At 38.6% G+C, this 27,621-nt stretch overlaps 1 protein-coding gene across 5 annotated transcripts in view; it reads right to left on the reverse strand.

Annotated features, from left to right (window-relative positions):
- The window catches only part of KCNIP4 (potassium voltage-gated channel interacting protein 4), a 475,426-nt gene that overhangs the window by 259,830 nt on the left and 187,975 nt on the right, over positions 1–27,621 (reverse strand). The window lies entirely within an intron of this gene.

Consider the following 27,621-nt stretch of genomic DNA (forward strand, 5'->3'; position numbering starts at 1 on the left):
GAGAGAGCCCTTCAGCTCAGCATCCTGTTTCTTCACATCTATGTGGCTTGTGCTGTGCTGGGTAAAGGAAGACTGATACTCTGTTATCTACAATTACTTATTTCACAATTCCTATAGAAACAAACACAGTAGAGAAAGTGTCCTGCTTCTAATACAGTCTTCCTTCTCAAAAATGTAATCATAAAACTCTCTTCTTCATATACAGCGAGTGAAAGACTTAGGACTTCTCCCCAACACTGAAATCAGTTTAAACAAGAAAAAAGTCTGTGCCTGTTGTTTTGGGAGTAGGAAGGAAAACTCTTTTGAAAAAAGTCATGATAATGAATCCACCCCTGCTTCAAATCTGTTTTCTTCTTCAGTCCTCAGTCATTTCTGTCTCTGTTTCCTCTTTGCTCTCCTCACTCCCAGGCCACACCAAAAATCTAGGAAGCTCTGGGAAGCTAAAGGTTAATTGTTTAATAAACATTAAAGGTCAATTTCTCCACAGCTTCCAAGACAATTTCTCCACAGCTGAGATCAAGGAGGAAGAGAGACTTTCTTTGTATTGCTGAAGTTGTCCAGCCACTTTATCCACTGTTGGCTCCTCTTCATCTTTCCAGTCCATTACTGCCAATGAGCTGGCATACAATGATGGTCGCCCTGTACAAACTTCTGCCACATAGGTCATGTGCATTAGACTTCATCTGGTTCTATGGGTAACTGCAAATTGTCCGGGTCATAGCAAACCAGCTCCCACACAGCTAATTCCCTCAGCTACTGGATACCTCTCTCCATGGTGGTCCACTTGCCTGGATAACATCCAACAACTTCACTGAAGGGATACCTTTCCCTCATGTAAGAAGTCATCTCCAGACGCTGAGGGCTTGTGCCTTTTTTCCAATGGCCTTGTCAATGCCCCCTTTCCTAGCCAGGGATCCCAGCTGCTTGGCTTCCCTGCCCTCTAATTCCAAGCTACTGGCCCCCTTATCCCAGCATTGGAGCAGCCAGATGGCAATGTGCTTGCCTGGCCAGCAGCTGAAATCTTTCTGCATATCTCACAGCTCACTCAGGGACAGGGACCGGGTGATGATCTCTGGCTCTGCCTCTTCCTCCTGCTCTTGTGATGGCCTTGGTTCATCATCATCCCTTACCACGCGAACTGTTTTTTTTGTACATTTCATCTTCTGTATAGGGGCAATTAATACTGTCACAGGTTGGTCTTCTGGTTCCACTGCAATGGCTGTCACCAGGGTTTGAATAGCCACAGTGCCCATCATGGGAGTTGGAGCAGCCGCGTTGCCCGTCGCAGGGGTTGGGATAGGTGCAGTGCCTGTCAGTTTGTTTTCCCTCTCTTTCCCTTGAGAGTTCTGAATAGTGTTGAACAGGGCTTGGTAGGCATGGGCCAGGCCCTAGCATATTGCAATGATCTGTGCCTCCCTGGAGCTGCCAGGGCAATATCATACTTCTTTCAAATATTCTACTAGTTATTCAGGATTCTGCACTTGTTCAGGGGTGAAGTTCCAAAACACTGGAGATGCCCAGGCACTTCCCCATGCTATTCCACACACCCCACCACTCATAACTATCCAGCCTTGGGGCAGATCTCTGAGCAATATCTTTAAACAGTTGTTGAAACCAAAACAAGACCTGAAACACATTCAGGAGACAGAACAATAAGAAAATGCTGGCTTGAAAGTCCCAAGAATATTCAAAATTCTGAAAAGCGGCTGTATCTGCCCTGAAGGATAAAACGGGGGTGACAGAGTAGGGGAAAGTATCTCCCCCCGTCTTCCCTACAGATTGGGTGTGATTATTCATAAGTTCTGGGAGATGGCACCCAAGGTATGGGCATGACAGCATGCTGCGTACAAATATCAGGGTACTCTCATGCCCAGTGTTGTTATCATATCATAAGTCGATATTACACAATATGGCAAAATGATAATCGTGATCCTTTTCCCAGAGGTGATAAACTGCGCCATAGGGAACACATACAGCAAGTAAGGTTTACATACCACAGCCGTGTGGCCAAACAAAGCAACATTGTAATCAGTGACTACTTAACTAATAAATGCATGTAACAAATTATAACAAATTTGTTTTAACACACTCTACTCAGCCCTGACGTTATCCCAACCCTTCGTGCCCCACACAGGGCACCGAAAAGGACTGCTATGGTTTAACCCCAGCTGGCAACAAAGAACCATGCGGCCACTCTATCACTCCTTTCCCTGCCTCCCCCCAGTACGGCACAGAGAACAATCAGAAGAAAAAAGGTGAAATTCGTGGGTTGGGATAAAGACAGTTTAACAGAACAGCAAAAAAAAAAAGACCACCACTAATACTGATAAAAAGAATATACAAAGCAAGAAATACACTGTACAATTTTCTCAGTGCCCAATGCCCGGCATGCTCCTGAGCAGCAACTACCCTCCCCTGGCCAGCTCCCGCCCCACCCCTTTAAGTCCTGAGCATGATGGGACATGGGACCAAATAACCCGAATAACCCGTTTGTCTGGCCAGTTGGGGTCAGCAGTCCCAGCTGTGTCCCCTCCCAGCTTCTTGTGAAAATTAACCCTATCCCAGCTGAATCCAGGACACAAACTCTAGTGTGGGCAGTTGTGTTATGAGAAGACGGATACATGCTTTTTTTCTCCTTCAGTACTAATCTGGTGCTTCAGTTTGGACTCCTCTTAGAGAGAGGTAATTTTATTTTTACTGTGTTAAACTGAGCAACATTGTACAGAACAAAGAGCAAAAAGGCTAGTAAGAACCAAAGAATTATAACACTACTTTCAACCTCTTCTCTCTGCTATTTGTATTTCAGCTGACTTTGTCCATAAAACATAGACAGTAGTTCTGTTTCTTTCAGGATGTCTTAGAATTTCAGCCATGATTTTCTTTTCTCTGAAGTGCTCTTCTCAGTCAAAAACTGTTTCTCTTTCCTTCTAAAATGGTAGGGACTGTTTTAAACCAGGAAATTCAGACCAAGAACATTGTAAGCAACCTTTTAACTGTCCATCAGGGACCAATGAAAAACTGGAATGGGAGAAATAATGACACAGTAAACTTCCCAATTCACACGTAATAGTAGAAATAAACTTCTTGCCCAGTCTGCTACGTTTCATAGATTTGAAGACCAGTCCCTTAAAATCCCATTCTGCAAGAGAAACTTTCCACTAGAGGGTAGAAAATGTTCAAGTAACACCTGAGATAGTTAAGACGCTGCTGTACTCTTGCAGACCTGATAACTTCCTTTCGTTTTTTGACTTGTTCAAACTAATTGTCAGAAGCTGCTATAGATTTCATTAGCTTTTTGTGGACAAATTATTCATGATTATCTCATGAGTATTTAGCATTTAAGCTTTGACTGAAGCAAGCCTACAACATTTATTAATAAATTAACAATGCAGGTGAGAGGCATTCAGATAATTTTTGCTTGCAAGTTGAATCTTAAGGTTGGACAGCCATGCGAGAATAAATCTCTTCAGAGCCATTCCCAACCTATGTGTTCTACAGCGTATGCATGATTAAGCATATACATAGAAATAGTACAAAAGTTAGCATTTTAAATGAACTTCTAAAATCAAAATATACAGAGTAAAATGATGGTAAGCACCACGAGTACTACAGTAAGTAAAGTGTGTGAATTGCATGATATTTCTTTTGGGACAGACCTCTTTTTTCATTTTACTTCCACAAGATTCTTAGCTGAGGACAGTAAAGTTGATGGAGCTATGAGGTCTTTTCAAATTTTTTGTGATAATCAGTTAATTAATACTGTCCAAGGATTCTCAGAACATTCTAAATTTGTTTCCAATGTTATTTCTGAAGATGAAGGGTTCAGGAGCTATGAAGTATACTTCCCATTACAGAAAACCTGTGAAAGGAGCACTTCTGCAAAAAATCATGAAAAAACAACTATTAGAAATATGCGATTACAGAATATGCAAGGAGAGTAACCCCCAGGCAAGAAGAAAGTGTAAACACCATGGAAGAAGAAGCTACCAGGTTATCATATAAAAACAAGTACACATTTCTGGCCATCTAAGTCCAAGGAAAATTAACTTAAACTGGGTCAGAATAGGTGAAAGGAAGAGAACTTCACTCTTCTTTAAGATCCTGTTCTCTTCCATGAAGAGACAGACATTGCAGATTTCTCCTTCATGAGAGGTCAGGAAAGGCTGGCTTGCTTGTTATAGCAAAACGATGGGTAAAGATACTAACTCTGGCAATAGCTGAATGAAAAAGATAAATACAAGGAAGAGAGACAAGCTATTACAATTGAAGGAAGCATCAATGATTAAACAGACCATGAATAAGTTCTGACAGAAAATCAGTTTTTCTTAAAGTTCCTGAAGACTCACAATCTTAGCCATACTGCTTTTTTTTGTTTTGCCTGTTTTTCCCCCTTCAGTAGATTTGAGCCTGAACTGCAGTCTTTCTTGCAAGCTTCCTGTCTTTGATTGATAGCTATTAAATTAGGTTTTTCCCCTTTGGTTCTGTCCAGATGAAATACATTTATAGCACAGCATGACACAATGAGACAAAGGAAAAAGTGGCAATTACTTTGTCTATTTTTGTCTCCTACATGTTTAACCATCATTTAAACACAGAAAGGGAGTAAAGAGATCTGTGTGAGTTTGGAAAAAAAAATAAATTGAGAGAATAGGATCAGGCAAACTGGCCCTGTTTAATCTATAATAGTTTGCAAATAAACTTCTTAGAAAAGATTTTTTTTAAATCCCAGGAATGATTTTTCAAAAAAGAGCCAAAGAAAGAGATACTAAACAAGGCCTTGCCAAGCTAAAATATATCAACATCAGAAGACTAAGGAAGAGGATGAAAACAGCTTGCTGTACATGACTTGCAGAATGTTTTTTATTTAAAGCACATGGGTTTAATACTGATATGAGTTCATAGATCCTTCATGTGGTAATAGAATAGTGAATAAACATAATAATGGTTTAAATAACATTTCCATTGCCACACTTCTGCAAACCACAGAAATCTCTTTTCTCCTTGTTAGTAACCGTATCCTTTGTTGGCAAGTACCCAGTAGGACATATATGAGAGGGCTATGAGACTTTTAGGCAGAAGTCTTTGGGGAGACAGCCACTTCCCATGCACCAGATGTTTTCAGGAGCTTGTACAGAGGTTTTAGTTAATGCACTTCCCAGATGAGTGAAAGGGCTTATGAAAGGACAGAGGAATGTGCACCTGTTTCCACATGTGAAACTTAAACCTCTGGACAGAAGCCTCTTGTTCATATCCACCCTGACAGAGTCATGGCACTCATACAATTAAATCAAATAGAGATAGACAGGCTTTGAAAATATGGCAGTAAATACACATGCTACTTTATGGTATTTGTGTTATAAACCCAATCAGATAAATGCAAAACTTAGCTTTTCTTTTTTCGACAACAAAAGAATGTGTATACATATGGAGGGAAATGGTTATCCAAGGTGATGATGGGAAACAGTTAAAAAGTACAACAGACCTGTAATCCCATTCCTTCCCTTACTCTTCCCTCTTGTCAAGAGATCCAAAGCCTCACTTTGTCAGAAAGTTTAAATGAGAAGCTTTTATTAGTATGATCTGTGGCACTAATGGTAGACTGTATGGGACTAACTCTCTGACTTGTTTCTCTCTACAGAATCACATACACACTCAAAAATTTCAAAAGCCTTTTAAAATGCTTTCCTGATAATCGTCCCATGCACAGACCCAGATTCGCTTGCATGGCAGTGCTTTTATGAATCTAGTTTTTACTGTTAGTTAACTTTTTGACATAGGCATCAAGAGGACATTCCTCTTCCACAGTAAAACCATGGTGATTTTAGGTATTTGCTGTTGACAAGTCAGAATTGCTTTTATTTTCAGTCGTGAAGACATTGTTCACTTCAGATAAAAATCACAGGGCAAGTCAAATTTTGATAGGGAGCATGTCATGAGCTGTTGTTGACAGTGTCAAAAATACTACTCTATAATTTTTGTTATTTTCCCGCTAGCTTCACTGGCTTTCATAGTTACTGATTTTAACAACTAAGGCAGCTACTGAATCACTGGGAGCCTACAGGGCTGTGCACTGAATCACAGCAGGGTGTTGAAGCAAATTGGATATACGAGTGTTCACTGAAAGTGGGAATCATCTCCTTAAAAGTTTAGGTGTGATGTGCATTATTTTGAGAGGAACTGTCATAATAATGTGCAATTCCTACCTTAGTGAGCGCAGGGGATGATTTAATCAAAGAAACAATAGGTGTTTTTTATTTAGCTGGGAGTTTTGGCAATCTTCCTCCTGCCAGCTAAAATCCCAGGCTGCCTGCCGAGGTTATCTGCCAGGCAATTTCACCCAAAAGAAAGGAAAAACATTTTACTTTATCCGGCACAGTGATGTGCCACTGACATCAGCACCAGTGCCCACCACCTCTGTGCCTGTTAGCTCCATACATTGGAAGGTGTGCTAAGTGGTCCAGAAATCACACCTATCCTCAGTTACTGCTATTTTATAGCTGATTTTTTTTGTGGTTGAAACTCTTTGGTAACAAGCTGGGACCGTGCATCCTCTGCAGGAGCTTGTAACCCTTTCTGTTATGTCCCAGCACTGAACCCCCACACTGATGCTACAAAAGCAGGCGGAAGGACCTGAGGTTTAGCTCCCTGAATTTGAAAGTTACAATTTCTGCATGCCAGGCATACACACCTGTATGTAAGGCAAGACCCCTTCAGCACTGAGCACAGACCTTCAGTTGTGCCTAATGGCATTCAGTACAAAATGCATTTGGTGAAAAAGGCCAAAACAAAGACTCCCTGCCCCTTTTTTAAAGCTACTTTTGAACTCAGAATCTGACTTCTAACCAAAAATAATCAGACACATATTGTACCAGTTCCCTTTTTTTAATTCCTAAATTATTGCTTTGAATGGTAATATTTCTGGTAGCTCACATGCAGGAGGAAAAAGCACATGCCAATAAGCCAGATTTTCAGGTGATATAAATAAGGAGTCCAGTAGGCCGACTATTAAACAAGAGTCAAGTTCCCCGCTGACACTCTCATTCAAAATGCAGTAGTTTAGAACTTCAGCTTCTTCCCATTTTTCTTCAGGTGTATTCAGACAGATATGTGAATCAATACATTAATGTTGAAACAGTTTCAGAGTATCAAAAGCTGCTAATTGATAGCTAAATGTGAGCTTATTTTTCATGTGAAACTCCTGTACTATAAGCATGGTTGAAATAATGGTAATAATTTTCTTTGTGACATTCTCTTGAGAAATTTTAAACAAAGCCTTCAGTAACTGCTTAGTTATTTCAGACCTGCCTGGTAATTTTCCATTGAATTAAAAGGCATTTGTTATTGACAGTTCTGGAAAAAATGTACTTGTCTGTTGGCTGAAGCTTTTACTTATTTTCAGTCAACATAATTACCCTTTATTAACACACCTGGTATCTGAACAATAGCTTACCTTTCATTTATTTGACCAAATCTTTCCTAGGTTTGTATCTGTAGGATATCTGTACCCTTCAAATTGTATTGAAAATACAAGATTTGTTATGTGGGCAAGACTATGTTTTCACGTTTTCTGAAAAAAAAAGTTTAGTCTTACTCACAGTAAAAAGATTTCAATTATATGCAGTTTTAGAGGAAAACCTAGTCCAACAAACTGAACTTTTAAGCAACATTTAGAAGAACAAAAATAACAGTATTAGTACTAGAAAAGTAATTTTTATAGCACATATTTTATACTCTACTGACTTTGTAAGCTAAACAATATTGTGAAAGGTATGTACTATCCAGATACTGGAGTATTAAACAACAGATATTATCTACCTAAAGGTCATCTAGATCACTAAGTACTACATGATGTAATTTATTCTGTTTATCAAACTGATTTTGTTACTAGATCCAACACTGTGATGAAAAGTACTCCTTCAATACTTTCTGTAACCTGCACCCCATGCAGGAATTCCAGCGAGGTCAGATGGGAGACCTCAGAGCAGCGGCCCTCACCCAGGACCCCACCAGTGTGAGCTCCAATGAATGTAAAGTGGGTCCTCAAGTATGAGCCACCCATGGCTTTGTTAACTCTATAAAATAAGTCCTGTGACGTGTTCTGAGGCCTTGTAACAGTAAAGGGCTTTTGCTACACATTGCTATTTGTGACCAGCTTTTAAGAGCAGCTGCCATGCTTACATTGATTGAAGGTGCCCTAAGCACCACATCCTTCTCCTTTCTGCCTCCAATACAGACCCAAGCCCACACCTACAAGAACACGCTGTAGTCTTTCCTGCTTTTCTCTCTGCTTCTCATCTGCTTTTGTGCAATGGGATAAGCTTTGTTTGCAAAGGATGTGGGGTCTCCTGTAAGGCACCGATTCCACAGCACAAAGTCCCCCCAACTAGGAGGAGTGCGTAAAGCTGCCAGACTGCCTGCTAGCTGGTGTGTGGAGTAGTGGATGGGTCTGTAAACATCTCCTTCAACAAGTTTTCAGGTATACATATGAACACTATTCTCACATAGGTTTAGATAAGAGCATATATTCCAGCTCTAGCAGCCTAGGTCCAGCTGTTTCAACCTTATCACTGACATCTGCATGTTTCTTCAGCATTCTGCTGTGGTTTGGCCCAAAGAAACAACATTATCACCTTCAGTCAGCAGATACGCTCTATCTGGAACAATGCAGGGAGCAGAATGCCATTTGATTACATTTACTGAATGCTCAAACACTGTTCCCTTGACATTACTTATTTAGGAATACTATAGCAAATTTTAAAATGAGTTATTTAGGAATATTACAACACATTTTCAAATGACAAACAGTACTATTACAGCAGGAACATAAAAAAATGGATTCAAATTAATGTCAGACAATTTCTTTTGCTTGGTAGTTTAACTAAAAAAACATACAATCATTTTATTCCCGAATTTTAATACAACCTATACATGCTCATTTATCATTTTCCTCATAACTTCAATGTTATAGATAACTAAGGGTTTTGATCTTATTTAAAAAATAAGCAACAAAAAAGTAAATAAAACACTTAAACCAACAATGAGCAAAGAGGATTTTTCAGTCCATATGACCAGAAGCAATTATTTACCATGGGGTGCATTTGTATAATAGACACTTCTATGTGTATATGCATTTTTTGAGGAGATGCAAAACATATTCCAGAAAAGTTGATTCTCTGCTTCTCAACATTAAATATCTTTTGTTCTCCACCTGTGAGTCTAAATTTTTTAATTCCCATGCTTTTTTATTTTGTATAAAGAAATCCTGAATTTATGGTTGAAGAACAGAAATTAGTGAACCAAATTCTATTCTATTCTATTCTATTCTATTCTATTCTATTCTATTCTATTCTATTCTATTCTATTCTATTCTATTCTATTCTATTCTATTCTATTCCATTCCATTCCATTCCATTCCTTTCTCTTTTTTGGGACAGTGTCTCTTCCTGTAGAAGAGACACTGTTATTTAATGTGAACAAAAGTTTCCAGAAGCTGCAGTGAAAAGCAAGGTCCATTTTACTGCACAGCTAAGTATACAGCATCATACAGCTCATAGTATATGTGCAACATCAGAAGGGAAAGCAGAAATGAATTTTCACCAAACATTGAAGTGTTGCCTAAAGTTGCAAATAATTTAAAAATTTAAAAAGTAGTTAGAGAGTTTTAAAAAAAATCTCTACAGTGCTAATTTGTCACAGGTCTCTCTCAGTCTTATCAATGGTAGTAAGTTGAATCTACTTGAAGAGTATGAGAATACATTCAATGCTTTAAGAAAGACACAGCAAGAAGTTTTGAGCTACTCTGATAAGACGCTGAAGCAAGGGTGTGTTGTTAAGCTTGGCGCAGGCAATCAGAAGCAGAGGGAGCACTTCACTGAGTCAACTCAAGTCTGATGGGTTGCTCTCCTATGGTGCAGTATTTTCTAGGGTTAGGGTCCCTAAAAGCTCTTTCCTGATAGTAAAAGAACATCTTAGAGTACCTTCTCTTGGCTTAAAATATACTAATATGTCAATCTTGGTAATTGTAAAGTTTCATTCATTTAAATTCTTGGCATGGGATAGATACCAGCCAGACAAGCTTTCCTATATATAATTTTCACCGAGAAAAACATTGGCCTAATGATTTAAGCACTACCTCTTTCCAGGGAGAGATTTCTGTTCAAGTCCTGATTAGCCACAAATACTTCCATTGCCCAGGACACATTGCTTAGGCTGAACTTAAAAGTATCAAAATCCCAGATTAGACAGGAGATGCTCAAGTTTCCAAAAAGCAATTTGATTGCCTGAGCCAGGAGGCACTTTAAACTGGCTGGGCTCCTCATTTGGGACTGCAGGGGACCCAGTGAGCTCAGCTGAGGTTTGGAGGGGTGCAGGGAAAGACTCATCCTGTTGTAGCTGGGGACAGTGTCCAGCAAAATACTCGATGTTCATTTGACTTTCCAAACCAGGATGGAAGGAGAAGAGGAGGAGGCAGATTTGTTTTGCACAGTAACTGAGTAGACCAAGCAGTGATCCAGAAAGAGTTGGCACTGAAAACCACTTCCAGCTGGCAAGCTCACAACTCCTTTACCAGGGGACCCTAACTGCCAGGCTAAGGGTGGGACTCTGGCAGAGCACTCCTCACCTGCCTATTGAATCAGACCCTGGTTTAGGACAGCAAGAGCCACCACGTCAAAGAGCAGAGCAAGGTGTTCAAAAGAGCGTGGCAGGCTTCCCGGGCTTGGGGACCTGGGCGGTCGGGCCTCTCTTCACAGTATCACGTACATGTTTTATTCAACATGCCTTCAGTCATGCTGCAACCCATATAATTTTTCATTCAGCATGACAATAAGGCAAACAGTATTATTTGATTATATTCCAATAATCCTATTAGTGGTAATATAAATATGCAGCGCGAAGATGACTCTGGGTGTAGAAAAACACATTTTCAGGAATGTTCTGTCTACTAGCTTTGCAATCATTATTTCTCGGTCACTTTATAATTTCAGTCTTTCCACTGAAAATGGTTATTAGTTTATATTTCTTTCCTAATAAAAGCATTTCTACTTCTAGGAGCTTCTTTGCTGCCCTCTTATGTACTTCGCTAGAACAGCAGAGCTGAATGAAAAGAGTTTATGTTCAGCAGTGACGCGTTTGAAATACTTTCTACTTTGACTGTAACTACTTCAGATAACATAACCCAATCAGAAGTTCCTTAGCTTCTCAAATCATACTGTAAATCAGTGTTATATTATATATCAGTATTATACCATATATAATTATATATCAGTATTGTAATCTTTCTAATATTAACTATTATAAAGTACAATAGGGTTAGAAAATGAGGAAACTAATAATATGGACAAAAAGACAATTTTTTGTGGGCCTATTTTGTTATTTTTATAATACCCTTTTCAAATGTAAAGATTGTGTGTCAATTTTAATTTTTGTCCTCTTTTTTAATTTCTTCCACATATTTATTTCTTAATATGTCTTCCTGCAGTAAAACAGATTCAAATAATCTTTTAAAACTTTCTCAGTAAATAAAAAAATTATGGATCCACTGATTTGCCATTTTTTAACACCATGAAAACCTATACTTACTAATAGCACAGAGAAAAGAACATTGTAAATATAGCCAAAAAGTGTAAAAGTTGTTTTTATCTTAAAATTGAAAAAAGTGTCAATCTATTCATATGCATTGTTTTCTATATTAACTAGGCATTATTATTAATTTTCCGTAACCTGAAGCCTTAAACTAACTTTTTATAGAACAAAAGCTAAAAATACTTATTTTAACACGCAACTTTCCTTGCTTGCTTTCAAACATTCACTTCGGATGACAATCCAAAAACCAGTGGGAGAGGGAACAGAAAGGAAAATTCATATTTTCTTTTTCCTTATACCTCTTCCATTTGAATACTATCTGGTCTTACAAGCAACTCTGTGTCAAGATTATTTATAACTCTAACCTCTTCTAAAAGTAGTCTTTATTTACAGTTAAATCTGTTGCTGCTGAGACACCTTAAATTGCCCAGTGTACTTCACCACACATGCAGGCAGAGGGAGATATCAAGGCAGATTTGCACAAATCCAAATATCACCTTAAACAGGGACAGAAAGTAAGTCATTGCAATCCAATTGTACAAAGGCCTTATCTCTGGCACCCTGACTGCTGAGGAAATTACCCTTGAGGAAATTACCAGGGAGTGAAACAGTGGAGATATAATTCTTAAGTTATGCTTTCAACCTATCTATCACCCTGCAGGCGGAGAAACAGAAAAAGGCGGCGCTGAATAGCAGAGTAACACAGTCAAGATCATGCAGCAACCCAGGCTTCTAATACCTCATTTTGATGTTTAGACTGAGAAGACAGCGGCTGATGCACCACTATGAAACCCACAACTTCCTGAATTGCTCCAGGCTAACTCGTGGGACACACAACACAATGACAGCTCTGATCCACGTTTCCCTCGAAACACAAAACAAATGTATCCCAATACAAAGCCAGTTTAGCTTTCTCATCCCCCCTTTCACAGATACTATATCATAGTGTAAGGAATTCCCAACACAAAAAAATAAGTTTCATAACTTACAAGTGTATTTTTGCACCTGAAATTTGTTTTTATTATGAAAATACATGTTACAATACAAGGTACAAAAAGTAATACAGGAATGCTTAATGAAGCTATGGAAGACTCTTAATTAAGAACAAATATTGCCCAAAACATCAGATCTTTCAGAATACTAGGTACTTTTGAAGGAAGTGTTTTATTCAATTCATAGCTGTGCATTCAAAAGGCTGATACAACGTCATGTGATCACACGCAGGCTGAGAGGATTTCAAAATTCAGTTTCAAAAACCTAAAAACTTGTCAGCAGTGCATTTTTATTGATGCTTTCTGTTTGGTGGCACAGGTAGTACACGAAGTTAGGTAAATATGCTATGAGTCTGTAGGATAATTCTGAATTCCACTTAGGTGTTTTGCTTGAACAACTTTGAATCAAGTAAGCATTGCGTATCAGCCAAAAGAAATCCACTTTGCGTGATGTAATGTGTATTTTGAAAAGTTAAACAGTGACACACTAGAATGTTAGAGAAACAAAGGGAAGAACTGTGTCTATACAATCAAAGAGATGCGAAAAGATGAGCCTTATTGGCACATGTCAGTAAGTCTATTACCAGGGGTAAACTGACTTCAATCTGGATCAAGATAAGAAACACTAACGACCTGCTCTGGGAAGAGAAGCTAAAGCACATGTGCGAGAGGCATCAGCTGTGGAGGAAAGCCTGTTTCCTAGAGGGAATACAAATGAAAAATTTCACAGGTGAGTTGCCTTACATGATACTGCTTTCCTTCATTATTTGAATGATTAATAGAAGAGAGACTTTTATCCCCTATCTTTGTAGACAGAATTCTTCACTGAACATAAGGGATCTCTGTCACACTGACAGGAAAAAAAGAAAAGTTCTTCAAGAAAAAGTTGTGTGGAAATGAACTTTTTAAGATGAAAACTGTAAGAAAGTGAGCATGATGTGGCCATCTTGCTGGACGTCTAGCAAAATTTCTGGAGATCGTAGTTAGAGTTTTCCTGAATGACAGAAACTGAAAGTGGCAGTCTTAAGGGCACTCCTTTAGGGCCATCCAGAAACCCTGAAAATGTATGCTAGTTATATATTTAAGTCTAAATGGTAGTTGGCTGCCTTTCTCTGCTGGTCTACTCTCTTATCAGTGTTTGTTATGATTTTATGCTTTTGCTGTTCAGTCAAAATTTAAGAAAGAGATGGAATAAAAACTCTTGAAGTGATAGATGCAATGTATTTAATTTATCACTTACTAATTTTTATGAAGCTGTAATTTATGATGCTTATACTTAATCAGAGCTTTAGTTACAAGATTTTTGGTGACATTGTAAGAGCAAAATCATAAAGATTCAGGAAGTCACAGTCTCACAGAGCATAGTAGCTATGCTATAACAACCTAGTTTATATTGTATTCATTTAAAGTAAATAAATTCAAATTTAAAGTTCTTAATTAAAATAGAGCAACTTAAATACACTGGAAAATAATAAACGTAAATTGATTATATCTTTAATGCTATATAATGGATGAAATCCAGTGTTTTAAAATCACATTAGAGAGGATGTGAAAATTATGTTCCCTTTTCCAGGCTTTAATATCACTCATTTAAACACTTTAATTAAAATGCAAATTCATCTATAGAGCAGATGTAAAGACAAAAGCTTTGATGAATATGGAATATCTGAGAAATCATTAGCCAACATCATAGCACATTAGATTACTGCTACTGAATTGGAAATATAATGTTCACCGTGATGAAAAGATTATAAATTAAATCAGATGGCTGTACCACCTAGTGTTTTAATTTCTGCAGACTTCACTCTGAAACACTTTCTTCTCTGAATAACAACTTTCATTATCATCAAAGGACTATTAAATCCTTAGCTTAAAACACTGACTCCTCTTTGTATGATTTTTCACCAAAATAGACTTTCTTATGTCATGTTCTGTCATCTGGCAAGCAGTATAATATAATGCAGTTGATGTGTCATATTTATATATACGCTTCTATAAATAAATTAATGACAGAAAAGTAAAACAGTACTTCCTGGAAATGTGAGAGCTCGGCAAGGGGGCAAAGTGACAGACTCAGGGATGCACTGGTTTTCAATAGATTTCATTAACTAAATAGTTTTAGTCAAGAGTAAGATGTCTACAAACTAAATGTATGCATGATATTTCTGTACAGCTGTGCAGCCAGATCAGCACCCACCACCACCCACAGCTGCCGAAGCACCCATAACTGTGTTCATGCTGCTCAGACCACGCTCCCCAGCTGACAAGGTGCTGAGATACTTACAGGAGTCGAACTTTGCCACATTGCTTTGTTTAGTTCTCTAAACAGGCACCTTAAATGTTAATTAGATATGAATATTCCTGTGGTTTTATCCATATTCTGGAAGACAATGTAACTAGGTGACATGGGTGTGCTTCCACAGATGTCATCTAAGTGACACATCCCATCTCTTGCCTGTATCTGCCCACCACATCTCTCTCCTTTATGCAAGCACAACTGCTTGAGAGCTACAGTCAACCAAGCTGTGAACTCATCCAGCTTAAAACACAAACTGCTGTTCTGGGAAAAGTGAGGGGACAGCCCAGGCTGGAAGTCAAGTTGTACTTCCCAAGGCACCTGAGCCTGCTCAATGGTCCTCCTCACGGAGGGCCACAAGGCCCACTCCCCCTCCGGTCTGCAGAACAGCCCCTACTACTCATGTTGACTTTGAAGCTCCACACAATAACAAGCATAGCCAGACTTTCCACGTCACCTGCCAAGCTTAGGCACTTTGCTTTGGACATTTATGTTCATGCAATATCAAAGCCTGTAATAACTTTGCTAAATATGTGACCACAAGCACAGGCATGAATTTTTAGTGTTTGGGTCATGCATGTAGTTCCTATTATCAAACTCCTGAGAGCTCAGTAATTCACAGCATCCTCTAGAGCTTAGAAGTGCAACATAGCACGTGATCTGGTGTAGGCAAACACAGCCACGTAATACATCCCACACATGGGATGTGCAATTTAAGTGTAAATGCCAAGATCCCCTGGGTTTCTTCTCATGAATGAGCATGCCAATCTCAATTAACCCCACAGTGTTTAATTAGAAAGCTAAGATCTTAATTTCCGATGATAGTTTAGGATGTGAGCCACTTTCTTCAAATACAGACAACTGCAGTTCACATTGCCTTATATTACTTTCCCAGACTCAAATCTGATAGGTGAGAATACACCTAAAGGGAGTGATCCTAGTTTTCATGGCCCACTCCATCTTTGCTGACAAAGGCAGACCGTGGCATCATTTCTGACAATACTAGCTGTGTACCGCAGTAAGATTTCAAAGGGTTCTTTTCAGTCATATTTAATACAACTATTGCCTAATAAAATATTTGATACACTACTGACATCAGCTGAATAGACGGGGACTTTTGCTTATAATCTTTTGTAGAGTAAAATTAATTCCTTAATTCATCAGCCTAGGCTGTTGTCCTCACTATAATCTAAACACATCTGCCACCCACTCCTCAAATTTGACCTATCAATGCAGAGTGGAGCATAGCCTTTTTACTCCTAAAGCTCTACTGGTGTAAGCACTTTCTGATTCCCTACCTTCCTGTCCTGGATCTCTTCCCAGCCTTTCCTCCTCCCTGTCCACTCTACTGGCACAACAGTTCATGCAGCTGGATGGCTCAGGGATGGTCCAGCTGAAACACAACTTTTTTTTTTCCCTTTCTTATTTTTCAGAAGGATTAGAGTTGTCCGATCTAGACCACCACGTGTGTTGCACGACCATCACTTTGCATGTGGTAGTGCAATAAAGTATGAGTGCAGAAAAGCTGGTGGCTTGCTGCTGTTGGAGCAACTGAAGAGCCTCATCTGAACTTCCTTTGCTTGTCTGGATTTCACCCCTTCAGCAATAAAGCAGCCTGAGCTTCTGGGCACTTATTCCTTCCCATCTGCTGTGCAGCAACAGTGGCTGCCACGGCTGCGTTATGAAGCAGAACAGAGGGCTGAATCAGCCAAAAAAATAATGGCTGTGCAAAAGAGCTGTAAGAAACTTTGATAACTTCCAAACACAACTAGGTACAACAAAGACACCACCTCCAAAAAACAGACATTAAAATTGTAGGCAAGACTTTTCTCTGCCATAAATATGGGTAACAAGACTACAACTTATAAGCCTATTGCTTTCTAAAAGAGACTCTGTGAAGAACCAAGTATGAACTGTTAAGTATGTAAAAGGAAGATAAAGGCAATACAATTACCAATGAAAAAAATTGATAGCTATTTCATTATTCCTGCAATTATCCCCTATTTGTACAGATAAGATTGGATAATATTACCTTAAAAAAATAAGAAATTTTGTACGAATGTTATTAAATAAAAAAGTAAAAGGAAAGAAAATCTTAAAAGCCTTAACTCATCTGAAATCTTTAGTGAAGTGCTTAGAATTTTCTAACAGATACTGAGTGCTGACGATTATTTCACTGGCTACTTGAGTGATTTATGCATTGTTAATTCCTGTAATGTCTGTTATGAAGCAACCAGTATTGGAATAGAGTCGAAGACTCGACTCTACACAAGCTGTTGACTCGGCTATGTAAAAATTTTCAGTTAAAGGCGCTTAACTATGTTCAGCTGGAACATAAACAAATGTGTACTAATCAAGACAAATACAGCTCTAGATACTTAGCAAAATATTAACAAATATGAGACTCCTGCTTGAGTTGCAACTTCCAGCTGCCTCGACACTCCTAGGTGATATTTTATCAATCCTTCTTCTTGTGGCGTACCCTCTGCACGACCAGTAACAAGCTTCTTTCTCCCCCACAGTCATGAATTTTCATGAAGCAGATGGAAATGTAATACGTTTGTGGAAACCACTCTCCACCAAATCTGAATGAAATTACATTTTTTCAAACATTACCAAGTCAAACACAGACGCCCCACAATACATGTGTGCATCTAATTAAACACATGCAGCGCAATAATACCAGACACTTAATTTTCATAGGAAACAAAGTTAACTGGATTTTACTTAAAAGCTTGACCAGAGCTGGTGACCACCATCACACAAGGTATGATCAGAACATGACAACTGCAAATTTCAAAACTATCTGCTTCTTATTTTAGTTTTTTTCAATTTAAAGCATGAAGCCAGTTAAAATTTCCCTTTGTGGGTATGCTAAGCATTCCAAGACATCTCTCTTTTCATTTGCCTTACTGTGTGGTCCCTGCAAATTTTGATGAGTTATTGTGCCTTATAAATTTACTATTTCTCTTTAAACTGACAATCAGATGATGGAAAACATATTGATGCTCCATATGGCTTGAAAGCTCGTAAGAAATCTTGTTCCTAAAATTGGCATATTTCAACGCTTTTAGAACTGTGAAAAGCTTTTATGTCTGCCAGTTTTCTATACCATTATTACAATCATGAAACAGTGTTTATCACTGGAGGATACAACCTGGTTCCAGGATCCTATATGCTATTCTTCCACATTTCCCTCCGTGCATCACCTGCCAATGAATCACCAAGGAAACTCACTACCAAAAGCACAAACTACACTGAATGGTACAGCTGACTGCCAGCAGATAGTATTATTTGCTGGACCACTCACGCCTGCTATTTCTTCAAATGCTGCATTTTTGTCATACTGAATGGCTGTGCTACACTGTTTCTCATTCTCATTTGTTATTTAATTTTAATCTCATCTGACTCACTGGTGTGGGTACGATGCCTGAGCTGCTGTCTGTGTGAGGCTATTTTAATAGCTATGAAAAGAAAAAATGCAGTTCTCATTCTTTTCATTTATAATTTTTATTGAAGCATTTGCTTTTTCATTAGCTCAGTTTAGGTGTGTCATGGTCAGGATGAATGAAGAACAAAGTGAATCTTGCTTTCCCACTGTTTAACGTTTACCCCCACTTCATGTAAGGCTGCGATTTTCCTATTTTCACACTGCCAATCTCCAGAAAGGTTCAAGGACTATTACACATGAAACACAAAGATTATAACTCATCTAGACCTCATCCTAAGGTTTAAGCTGTGACGTGAATGCTTCATACCCTTTTCAAGATCATAGAATCATAGAACAGTTTGGGTTGGAAGGGACCTTAGAGATCATCAAGTTCTAATTCCCCTGCCATGGGCAGAGACACCTTCCACCAGACCAGGCTGCTCAGAGCTCCATCCAACCTGGCCTTGAACACTGCCAGGGAGGGGGTATCCACAACTTCTGTGGGCAGCCTGTTCCAGTGTCTCACCACCCTCATGGTGAAGAATTTCTTCCTAATATCTAATCTAAATCTGCCCTCTTTTAGTTTAAAGCCATTACACCTTGTCCTATTACTACAAGCCATTGTAAAAAGCCCTCCTCCAGCTTTCTTGTAGCCCCCTTCAGGTACTGGAAGGCTGCTGTAAGGTCTCCCCAGAGCCTTCCCTTCTCCAGGCTCGACAGTTCCTACTCTCTCAGCCTTTCCTCATAGGAGAGATGTTCCAGCCTTCAGATCATTTTTGTGGCCCTCCTCTGGACCTCCTCCAACAGGCCTGTGTCTTGCCTGTGCTGATGGCTCCAGAGCTGGATGCAGGACTCCAGGTGCGGTCTCACCAGAGCAGAGCAGAGGGTGAGAATCACCTCCCTCAACATGCTGGCTACGCTTCTTTTGATCCAACCAAGGATACGTTTGCCCTTCTGGGCCACAAGCACATGCTGCCAGGTCATGTTGAGTTTCTTGTCAACCAACACCCCCAAGTACTTCTCAGCAGGGCTGCTCTCAATCCATTCTCTGCCCAGCCTGTATTTGTGCTTGGGATTGCCCTGACCCATGTGCAGGACCTTGCACTTGGCCTTGCTGAACTTCATGAGGTTTGCATGGGCCCAACTCTCAAGCCTGTCCCGGTCCCTCTGGATGGCATCCCTTCCCTCCAGCATGTCGACCGCACCACATAGCTTGGTGTCACTGGCAAATCTGCTGAGGGTACACTCAATCCCACTGTCTGTGTTGCCAACAAAGATGTTAAACAGCACCGGTCCCAATACCGACTCCTGAGGAACACCACTCGTCACTGGTCTCCACTTGGACATTAAGCCATTGACTGCAACTCTTTGAGTGTGACCATCCAGCTAACTCCTTATTCACTGTGTAGTCCATCCATCAAATCCATGTTTCTCCAATTTACAGACAAGGATGTTGTGTAGGACAGTGTCAAATGCTTTGCTCAAGTCCAGGTAGATGACATGCCGTTGCTCTTCCCTTATATGCTAATGCAGTAATCCCGTCGTAGAAGGCCACCAAATTTGTCAGGCATGATTTGGCCTTAGTGAAGCCATGTTGGCTGTCACCAGTCACCTCCTTATTTTCCATATGCCTTAGCATATTTTCCAGGAGGATCGGCTCCATGCTGGGCAGGTGAGACTGACTGGCTTGTAGTTCCCTGGGTCTTCCTTTTTACCGTTTTTGAAAATGGGGGTTATGTTTCCCCTTTTCTGATCAGTGGTAACTTCACCAGCCTGCCACGACTTCTCATATATGATGGATAGTGTCTTTGCCAGTTTCCTCAGGACCCACAAATGCACCTCATCAGCTCCCACAGACTTCTGCACTTTCACGTTCCTTAGGTGGTCTTGAACCTGATCTTCTCAGCAGGTAAATACTTTCAGTGAGAGCCTAAAGACTTCCAGAATAGAACCCTCTCATGGTTGTCAACTCCTGGCTTTCCAATCTACTCTCCAAATTTCAGTCCCCATATTCTGGACACCCGTTTGTGTGGATTTGCTCCTCTGCTTGGACTGCAGCAGTCGGTTAGGTGTCCTGGCTAGGTATCTGCACTGTCCCACTGTGGCTCATTTCTTTTTATCAGACTTGAGGAAAGTGTAACACTTCTTTTGTTCCTGGACACACACAGATTTAAGGCTGAGGCTTCTGCTCATTAGAGGAGCTGTACCCCTCAGCCAGTTTTCCCTTATTCACTACAGCTCACAGTTCATAGCTGATCCCAACAGATATTTTAAACCACCGAATGTCACTGCTCCCTAAGTTTACTGAGCAGAGAGTCCTCCACAGACAGCTTGATTACCTTTCATCCTGATGAAGCTCTGAATGGTTTTATGAACTATTTTCCTACTTAAATGAATCTACCATATTAATGCAATAATTTAATACTGGTTACAGTTTTAAGATTCCAAAATCTGAATTAAAGAAATTTTCTTTTTTTGTTACAGCTATCTTTTTATTAGTCCAAAACCAACTTCTACTTTTTATTTGAAAGCCTCAGACTTCGATATTAAGGGTACTTGCTATTCTTCAGGTTTTGCCTTTCTCTACATCTGCACTTATATAGGGCAATTTACTACATCTTTGCTTAACAATGGCAACTTTATCTTTTTTTGAAAAAATCCAGCAGTTGCAGAAACTGATGGAAACAATTTAAATGAGGATAAATTTGGAGTGAAAAATGGAGGCTAAAATGGCTTAGGGATACTTTGACTAATCTAAGATATTCACTGACCTGAAAAGCATGGCAAAGTTATGGGGATGAAAACCTATTTATTGATAGATTAAAAACTTAGATGATAGTTATCATCTAATAAAACACCATAGATTTTTAATAACCATGAGGAAATGAAGGGTGACTTTAGATTATGATGTCATTAAAAATAATAGTATTCCTATTTGGGGTGTGTATTGTATGCCGAGAGACATATGACAAGATACAGGGATAATAATGAAAGTCATGTCATCAGGTCATAATTTCAAAATGTTATAATTTTATTCAGAAACTGTCCTTGATGAATACTTGAATTCAGGATAAAATTAAACAACTGCTTGCTATTCTTCCTATTATTGATAATAAAGCTAGTTAAAAGTGTATGTAAATCTACTGTGAATCAGGCATCACTATAACAATATGTAAAGCTTAGATTCTTTCTCAGTACAAGATTCGATGGTACATATACTGCTTCCAGCTAAAAAAATGAGAAAATACTTGTTTTCACTATTCAGTCAGGCACTGAATTTAAGAGGTTGTGAACAATGGTCCTTAGGACTAATGTCCTTCAATGCTTAGGACATTCTGGCTGGTAAAGGATGTAATAGAGCCTTATTAAAGCAAATGGCAAAACTTCTACTGACTCCTGTATAGCCACAGAGCTCATAAAATACTGCCTTCCCACATATGTAGCCTGATTCTTATCTATACATCTGTTTAGGTATATAAATTTTGATTCAGGTGTCTGGTTAACAGAAATAATAATAATGACAAATGAGCAGTACAGCAGTGTCCCTGCTGAAGGCCAGATCTGCAGCACTTACTTTGAGTGGAACATGCTCACAGGATTAAAAATTTTAAACTGCATGCGAGGAGTAAGAATTAACACATGTGCAAGAAATAGACTGAAGACCTGGCACAAAGCGCTTGTTTGGAACAAAGCAGAAAGCTTTGATTATAAGGCTGGGAACATTGTATGAGAGCCTTTAAGTTGGGGGAATACAGGGAAAATTTTGAACAGTTCTGAAATATCAGGAGTTATTTCAAACACAATGAGTGTTAAGCAGAAGCAGCGATATCCTTTAATCTTTGCCATCATCTTTCTTTTTTTCCAGGGAAAAAAGTTCCTTATGCTCATCTTTTTCCTCAGCCATCTACTTTATTTCCTCATAGATGTTTCAATGGGTTTTCATTGACTTGAGTAAGAATGTATTTTAAGATAAGACGACTGATGCAAAACACGGCATAGTATTGACCATCTCTTGAAAATTGTCAAGATTGTCTTTCTTGATAACCCATTTTTTGACAAAAAAAAAAAAAAAAAAAAAAAGGCTGGCTGCTTAAGTTTACACTAGCAGCTGTAACATTGGATTATATGCCCCCATCACCCGAGGGTTTAATCACAACTGATATTGTTCGTCCTCGCATGTAACATAAAGGCGACCAAGAAAACAGTACCAGTCTAACTCCAGATTGTTCCTCTGGCAGAACTGACGTAACACAATCATGAACCCAAGTCTGATCAAGATCAAGCTGGTACTGCCAAGTAACGCAGGAGGGCTGATACTGCTATCACAGAACCATGCCTGTCAGCAGCTGAGCTTAGGTACTGTTAAAGACTTAAAAGTATAACATCCAAAATCCTTTGCAAGTCATATTTAATGTTGTAGTAATATGCAAAGTTTAATTTTTAATACAAAGTTTGTATTGCTATAGATTACAAAGCAGGGAAACGCTCCATTCTTTAATTATTATTAAAAAACCTAACTTATATTCCTGTTCATTTTAATGTGATTTATGTCACTGTGGCAGCTTTCTGCTAACAAGTCAGTGATTATTTCTGAAACACCAAGGTCTAAACGGCAGCAATGTTTCTTAGACAAGAAAAGAGAACATTCTGTCAGTCTGTCTTTCATTTAACCTAAATTTTCCAGGAGCGCATGATAAACTAGTAACCTAGTTTATCACATGACAACCTTTTCATGTCTTAAGTAAGAAATTCCCCAAATGCTTTAGTAGTTTTTGATCCACTTAGCTGCACAGTAGCAAAAATTTTAAATGTGAAAATAACTGTTAGAAGAATCAATACTGGGATAAAAGTACTAAAAAAGACAGAAATCTTAAAAGTCTTTCTATTTTGACAAAGATTCTGAGACCGAGGGAAGACAATACCTGTGCTCAGCTATCACCTGAAGGCACTACAGGCATCTGAGCACCCTCTTCAAAAGACAGGACACTATGGAACGTGACCTTAATGCAGTTGTGGTTGCACATCTTTTGAAAAGTAAGGTTTTATAGATTATTTAGTTTTCAAACAATAAATGTCCTTGAAAGGCTGTGTCTTTGGGGGAAAAGTCCTAGAGCACAACCGAATCTTTCCTGTTACACACAGTAATTATTCTGTGATAGCTGCTGAGCTACTATAAATCAGAAAAATAACAGATGTCCTACATACTCTCCTCACGGTCTCTAGAGTTCTTCCTGAATCATCTCCTCTTTGGCTGCACACATATATGCACACGCACATACACATTTGTATATGCATTTGTGAGATACACCTGGAAACATTTCAGTGACTGGCCTGGAAAATTCTCTCTTGAATGACTTCATTTTTTAAGGTTTTCCTTTCTTCTTTGCTTTACCTTGTGTTTTTTTAATGAAAGTTTTGCCATTTTTCTGTGATCTGACAGTAACATTTACTGCTGCTGGCATGATGAATAGTCCATCCCAAACTGCTGGTCATCAAGCACAGAATGTGACAAGGACATCTGATTGCCTGCAACCAGAGCCCTGGCAGCCGTGACTGTATCTGTAATATCCTGCTAGAGTGTCCTTGCTGAAGTCAGTTTTGCTGTTATTTCCTATCAGTTATGACTTTATAAATGGCAAAGTCAAAACTAAAGAAATCTTTTTGCTCAGTTAGAAACCCTAAACCCATAATTATAGCTTCCTAAAACTACAAGCAAAATCTCAACAGCATCATGGAGTCAACTTTCACTACGCTGGAGCTTGAATGAGACGAGGAAAATTATTGTGAATAATTTACTTAAGACAGTGCAGTACTTTGGTCTTTAAGTCGAAGTAGTTGGCATTTCAATTTCCTCTGTAGATATTTAGGATTTTTTCCTAACCTCAAAAAACCTCACAATAAAGCCAAAACAATAATTTCATTAAAAACAATGCTTAATACATCTCATTCTGTGTCACAGACAATTTCAAAGTCTAACTCGATATAGAAATCACATACGTATATACATTAAAATAACCTGAAAACCTGAAGAAAATAGTTATATGCTTCTATATATGAAATGGAAACAGCTAGACCTCCACTACATCTCACCTATTTTACAAACAAGAAAAAATCATCATTGTAATACCTGCCTTCCCTTTCTCTCCCACATCTCTGTTTCTGGATATTGATCTGCTGCATTAAGGATCCTCTATCACACAGTATATGGAAAATGAGGTAGGATTGTGAAAACCAAACCAAAGAAGGTAACATTTGTTACCACCTAACTTCTCAAGAGCATACATAACTTTACAATCAAAGTATTAATATGCTTGGCTCTCCAGATTTTCTATCTTGATATGCATAGTCAGAAATCAGAGACACATTTTAGTGGGAGAGCTTGAATATGACACAATATAGCATCCTCAGCATCTGTATTGACCTTCCCACTGCTCTTGCACCGTTACAGTATTTACTTGTATACATCTTCAAATATGAGTTCAAGTGCTCTTAAGATATAAATAAAGTTGTTTATATTGTAGTAGCCTGGGTAAAGTATAGCATGTGTTAAAATCAAGTAAACAGGACTGGATTGTGAAGTAGTACTGGATAGACAGATGTAGAATCAGTTCCTTCTTGTTAAAAGTTGCTAAGAAAGAAAAAAAGATTAAAATAAAAGGTAATCTTTTCTAATTTTTACTCCGAAATTTTTCTGAATATCATATGGGCCCACGAAGACTGATATTTCACCCAGATATAATCATCAAATCCTTGTCCTCTGATGGTTTATAAAAAGAAAATCCAGTAACTATCAGATTCCTTTGCCTATAACCCCAGCAGCACTGAGCAATCATAACTCCCAGGAAAACTGACCAAGGTCCATCATTTCTAAGAAGTGAACCCATTAGAAATAGTAAAACTTGATCAAATATTTAATAAAAGCAGTGAGCAGATGTAAAATCCACAGGTCCCATCATCGTAGCACAAACAAACACTTCATCTCCAACTAGCTGAATTTGCTGTAGCTACCACTGATGTAGTGTAAGGTAAATGTGAGAATGATAACAGAAGAAATAAGATAAAAATGTCAGAAACTTTCCTCCTCAGGAACCTATTTTCAAATATAGTAGTGTAAAGCAAGGTCTAAGCATTTCTGGCTTTAATCTTTAATAGTATTTCTCTATAATGTACATAATGGTTACAATTATGCCACAGAAAAATATTTTTGCCCTCAAATCATAGACCAGAGGAGGAAAAGGTTTGACAATTTCTAAATGCCTTAGAGCATCATAGAAAACCACCTATTTTAAAAACAAAATTAGTGACACTCCATAACTTTGAAGCTGCATCTTTACTTTGCTCCCAGAGATCTTAAAGCTCCTGATTTAGAGGCAGAGTACATGTTCAACACACTTGCTCCACAGAACTGATGTACAACTAGACTTTTTACAGCTCTTCCTTCTGCTAAACAAACTTCAGTGTGAGGCTGGCCATGCATCGCAATTACATGAAATGCAAACGGAGGCAGGGAGAAACAGCTGTTTTCCAAATATAGCAAATTCTTTAGGGAAATTTGTGCAGAAGGAAGCAATAAATGCAACAGCAAGCACTGACACCCTCTGATAATTACTGTAAAGCAAAAGAACATCTGCATGCAAGGAGTAAAAACAACACTACAGCTAATGAAAAGAAAAATGAAAGAAAAAACAACCCTATGATGGGGAGTGGAAGAAAAACATTCTCTTTTTCCTGAAGAGATCACTAGCATATTACTCAAGAATTTAATTCTGACATTTTTCTTGTTTGATAGCTTGTGCTTTTTTTGACTGAAATAACTTACGCCTCATTCAGAAACAGAAGTTTCCCAAGTCCTTCAAAAAAAACTAACCAGGACCTGAGAAAGCCAGCTGTGATATGCAGTGGAGTTATTTACTGCCCAGCACCCATTCTTGGGCAAGTCAAATTCACCTTACAGTTTATTTAAATCAAATGAGCATTCTAGATTCATCCTAAGACAGGACACGAAACTATTATGCAAAACAGCAAGTCAAGATATATTATCATGTCATATTATCTGCCTGAATAACAAGAAACAAAGTTCACCGGAGAACATACAGAAATATGTTAAAGTCCACATTGGATGGTCTGAATAAACGAGCTGGTTGGATATCTTACATTTTTCTCAGACAAATACTTGAGCTTTCCCGTTGTAGGTTGGTGAGGGGAAAAAATGCCCACCTAACTTACCTGGTATGTTTCTGTTTTGTCCTTTCCAAAGAAAATGGAGCGAAGGGACACAGAATGGATAATTCTGGGTGTGAGATGCTTTTGTGACAACTCCGTTTTTTCACCATTTCCAACTGTGTTACCAGCCAATCCAATCCACCCCAAACAGTTTTTCTTATTTATTCTTAGCTATTTCTATCAATATGTTTTTTTTTTAAAAAAAGGCCTGTAAATAGGAATTAAGTACTTTTGGAGGGGGATTCAAAATCATCCGTAGTTTTTCATGTTTTACATCAGTGTGAACTTTGCAGAACCAGACTGTGACTTGAACTCATGCTACATCTACTTTGGGCTTTCTAGGATTCTATTCCATGCATATGGGCTTTCTTCACTTTCAAAATAGTTTTAAAATCAAAATGTTATACTGGACACATTTTAGGAAGTTTATGATCCAAACAAAATTAACCATTACCACTAATAATTTGCAAAGTGCGGAAATAAGTCACATAAAAAGAACAGAAATAGAAGAAACAAACATGTTCATAGCTATAACATTAATTCCATGTTCTGCACATGTGATTCAGAGTGAATGGTGATGATAATACCAATTTCACCAGTGAATTAAATCCTAATGCTTCATAAATGATTTTCATTTTAATCAGGGGATATTTTCCTTCCTTGAGAAAAAAATTGTGCATCATTTTCATTTTAGGCTGCCCTCAGAATCTGCCACGTTTAAGATTATTTACACCTCTTTTACACAGACAACACCGTCAGTTTGGAATTTTAATTTCCATGAGCCAGAGATGGGACGAAGATATCAACTCAAGAGCTCTGAAAACAAAGGAAAAAATGGACATTTTCTGCCAGCCAAGTGACTGTTTTTCTTGTCTGCTTTGCCTGTTTATATGGATAGCTCTTCCGCTGGTTTCCCTGTGCGTAGAAAGTACCTGCAAAAACTGAAAGCTCATCTTAGTTCCTAGGCAGTGCTGTATAAAGCACGATTATTGCTTTTCCAAGCATCAGCTGTACTTTTTTTAGCTACAACTTAACTATATGCTCCCGGATCACATGAGTGCTAAGATGGGTGATCAGCGTAATGTCTATGCTGAACT

Source organism: Opisthocomus hoazin, chromosome 5, assembly GCF_030867145.1.
Source record: "Opisthocomus hoazin isolate bOpiHoa1 chromosome 5, bOpiHoa1.hap1, whole genome shotgun sequence".
NCBI classification, from domain to species: domain Eukaryota; kingdom Metazoa; phylum Chordata; class Aves; order Opisthocomiformes; family Opisthocomidae; genus Opisthocomus; species Opisthocomus hoazin.